This window comes from Cyprinodon variegatus, unplaced genomic scaffold, assembly GCF_000732505.1.
Source record: "Cyprinodon variegatus isolate N-32 unplaced genomic scaffold, C_variegatus-1.0 Scaffold399, whole genome shotgun sequence".
In the NCBI taxonomy this organism is placed as follows: Eukaryota; Metazoa; Chordata; class Actinopteri; order Cyprinodontiformes; family Cyprinodontidae; genus Cyprinodon; species Cyprinodon variegatus.
The window spans coordinates 748,575-753,101 of record NW_015150852.1 but is presented as its reverse complement, the minus strand read 5'-3'; positions in this window follow the sequence as shown (position 1 = coordinate 753,101).

The window sequence follows — 4,527 nt, the reverse complement described above, 5'->3', positions numbered from 1 at the left end:
TGATGAAGGTTGGATAAAGTTCTTAGATAAAAATTATAAAACCCACCAGTATTGATGTCTGTTTAACTGTGGGCCTATACTGGATGTCCTTATTGCATGCTTCAACCATTCATTTATTTGATTGTTTCTTGGGTGTGTTATATTCAGGGGTGGAAAGTAACGAATTACATTTATTCACGTTACTGTAATTGAGTCCTTTTTATGAGTAATTTGTAATTTTCTGAGTAGTTTTTGAAAATGTAATTTTTACTTTTACTCGAGTAAATTTTAACCTAAGTAGTTTTACTTTGCTACATTTAAAACCCCCTCACGTTACTGAGTGTCGGTTCTGTGTTACAGAACCAACACTCAATCACCATTAAAAATAGAAGAAGACTTTTGACTTTTAAACGCAGTTTATTTACACAATTTAAACATATAAACAATTGATGTAAAAACAAGTGTCAGTTAAAAATCACTAATAAAGTAAAACAAGTGTTAGTTAAAATCATTAAATGAGGAGCTTGTTAATAACAGTGGCATCCTGTTGCGTTTTAGTTTGATTTCTGGTATCTTTTGGGCATTTAATTTTGTGTGCATTTTGAAAACTTTAAAATGTAGTTTAAATTTCTTTATTACTATCATGGTGTTGTCTGTTGAACAGTAGGACTGAAAATTGTTTGCACTTTATGGTACAGGTTCTGACTGTCCTTGTGCTATGAGGAAGTATGTTCTTTAGCACAGCTGATCTTGTGCAAGTGTGGATGTCCACTGAAATATGCCTTGAAATCGATTAAAACACCCTGTGGTCAATTCTATTCATGACTCATCCTTTTTTGGCATTAAATAACTCAAAGTAACTAAGTAACTTTTACTCAAATTACATTTTAAATGAAGTAATTTTGTACTTTTACTTGAGTAACTTTTGAGATGGGTAATTTTACTTTTACTCTGAGTAGAATTTAGGCAAAGTAAAGATAATTTATACTCAATTATAATTTTTTAGCACTCTTTCCACCTCTGGTTATATTTAACTTATTTTGTTTTGTCACAAATAAGTGGTAGCAAAAATATTCCTCTTAGTAAAAAATAATTAGCAGCCTGCTTTGTCAGAAAAAAAAAATAAATTTGTGCAAATCCCCATTAAAGGCCAATTTCTTGATGCACCATGAAATCAGAGATGCTTAAAGAGCAAATAAAAGCTATTTTTGTTTTGATTACTTTACTAATGTTAGTATTTGGTGCTGTATTATGGAGAGTTTAACTGTTCTCATTGCCTAGTTATTGTCCATAAAACTCCTTATCAAAACTAGTTCTTAAAAAATGTAAAACACACCTTAAAATTTTACCCAAATGGTATAAAATCTGGAAACACAAATTTTTAACAACTTTACAATTCTGTAAGGAGATCTGTTCCACACTGGTACTTTTCTAACGTACTGGGTAAGCAGCCTTTACTAAGCACCAACTCTCTTTTAAAAAAAACTCAGAACTTTAGAAAAAACAGAAACGAGTGAGATTTTGTTTCCCTTTATTACTTTACCCTTTATCCTCCATAGTTGACATTATAGTTGACCAATGGACAGTTCTCTCCAGCTTTGTCCTGCAGCTACCACAAGAGGCTGCTGCATTTCATCTTACCTTATTAATTGAAAATATGGACAGTCTCTTAAGCTGTAGCTCAAATTTCATTTAAGATGCATCAGGGTCGCCACGTACTTCAGTGGTGGAGCCGCCGGTCTATATTAAAGGCTTTAGCTCTTTAAATGCATTCCTTCCTCTTCTGTCTGTCCACCTTCCTTTCTTAGTAATGTATACAAGTGCCATAAAGAGATGCATCTATATAGATAGATATAGAAAATAGAGGACTGATCAGAGATGCAGCCAAGAGGCCCATGATTACTCTGGATGAACTGCAGAGCTGAAGTGGGAGACTCAGGGACAGGATAGGGATGGAGCCACAATTCTGGAAGAAAACCTAATAGAGTCTGCAAAAGACCAGAGACTAGGACGGAGATTTATTTTCTAACAAGACAATGATCCAAAACATGAAGCAAAATCTACAGTGGAATGGTTCACAAATAAACATATCCAGGTGTTAGAATGACCAAGTCAAAGTCCAGAGCTGAATCCAATGGTAGAAAGAACTGAAATCTGCTGTTTCCAGACGCTCATCATCCAACCTCACTGAGCTCCAGCTGCTTTCCAGGAAGAATGGGCAAAATTTTCAGTCTATCAATGTGCAAAACTGATAGAGACATAACCTAAACAACTTGCAGCTGTAAATGCAGTAAAAGGTGGCGCTACAAAGTATTAACTCAAGGTGGTTGAATCATTTAGCACACCCAATTTTTCATAATTTTACTTGTTGAAGATTAAAATACCCATTAAACATCTTTCAATTCCATAATTGTGTTCAACTTTTTGATTTAATAAAAAAAAATTCTATATTTTTATGTTTGAAGCCTCAAATGTTGCAAAAGCTCGAAAAGTTCAAGGGGGTTGAATACTTTCGAAAGGGTTACTTATTTTTTGAAAGAATTTGCTGATTTTTGGAAAACATAACAACACTATGCCCTTATCAAAAGAGCATTTTTTGGGAACAAAAAAAAAAAGAAAAAAATAGAGAGGCAATTATAGGAGAGTCTTTGTACAGTCCCACATTTGAAGTGCATCCGGGGCCACTGGAATTGCAAAATAGAAACAGCTTTGGAAAACACCACTAACTGAGATTGTGAGCTAATATGATGCAAGGGTTTGTTGTTGTTTCTTCTTTCTTCCAAACATAAAATATACTACTTTCATTAGATTATAGTCCACATATACTGGCATTTGGATGGAATATTCTCTTCCTCCTGTCTGTCATTGTATGTTTACACTCCTTTCTCGCTACAATAACTGCAGACATGTTGCATGATAGTTTGCATCTGACTTTCAAATGTGCTAAATAAAGACCCAGAAACTGCATTCACAATTGATTTTAAGTTTGATTATTGCATTGCAGAGGTTAAATAATGCATTGTATTATAAATACAGATCATCCTCCCAGTGTTTTGCATGTTCTGATGATTAGCATTTGTTCTGAGTACGACCGGTTAGTAGATCGGCTTTGCACAGTCTGTCAAGTTTGAACATATTTTTATTTAAACAAAAATGAAATCTAACAAAGGCTTGCCAAAAGTCAGGCCAAGGGCCACTTTCTTGTAGGTTTAAGAGGTTTCCATGTTACAGCACAGCTGATTTTCATTGATAGCTGATATAACTTATGGCCACATATGAGCAGATGCTGACATACCTCTGGGAATTTTGTTTAGCATGCTCAAAATTTCCCGACGTACTTGCCAAATATCGACTTGTGCCAGCTTATTTCAACGTGTTTCAGCGTTACTTCAGCGTACTGATAACTTATACAAATTGTACCCATGACTTATCCAGTGTATGCCAGCATTTTTGCCAGATTTTTCATACGTCAGGCCAATGCTGGTCTAAATCGTTAAGGTGTGGCAGAGGTTTAACAAGCTTTTGCTAAACTGCAATCATCAGAATCAGCTTTGCTAAATCAGGGAAACCTCTAAAACCTGCAGGACGGCGGTCCTCGAGGACCGACTTTGGGCATGCCTGCAACAGATTAATATACCCAGCTGTAAGTTATGGTTATTGACCTCCTGAAAGTTAAAGCTCCTCAGCAGTCTGGAGTCCAAGGCAGCCTCTAACATTACCTTTATCTGGATATTTTTATATTTAGCTAAGTTTGATGCACTTCTGTGCCCTACTGAAGAAATGAATTACCTCAGCATGATGCTGCAAACATGCAGGTAACTCTATTTTCTGTGGATAAAATTATGGTTACCAACGTTTTCTATTTAACTTCCAAAGGTGTTCACAAAGCTGCCCTATTTATAGAAAGATTAAATTGCAGATATATTCTCTTTACTAACTCAATGACCTCTCTACATTTTGCATTTGGGGGACATGAGCATTTAGCTTCTTTTTCAGCTTTTTATAAATTGAACAAGGGCTGTGCATATTAATCAATGCGTTTTTGGCAAATCCATGTACATAAATATGATGGAGTTAGCCCCATAGCTACTTTTCATCCATAGTCCTCTAAGGCAGCGACAATGGAAGATGGTCCCTGATTTAGGATTATTGATTGTGGTGTTTCACTGAACGGTCACTATGTTTAGAAATTGTTGAGGTTTTGTGTATTAACCTCTACTTTACTGTTTTACATAGAACCATTAGGGTGGAGCTTCTCCACTGATGCTTTTGCTTAATAATTTATGTAAATGTGTGTAAGTTTTAGAACTGGCTATAAGACCATTGTTTAACAGTTTGTTTGGAGAGATGAATATACAGTAGTACACAGCCAACAGATGAATCCTGTTTTTCATTTAGTCGTGGTAGAGATCGCCTGGTCTCATCTCCTCCTGACTCTACATTAAATTATTTATGCCTATAAAATGTGCAGTGTACATTTCCCCCAGTAGAGATGCAGCAAATCAGAGCAGATGGTGTTGCCTCCCTGTTAGATCCATTACGGTACTC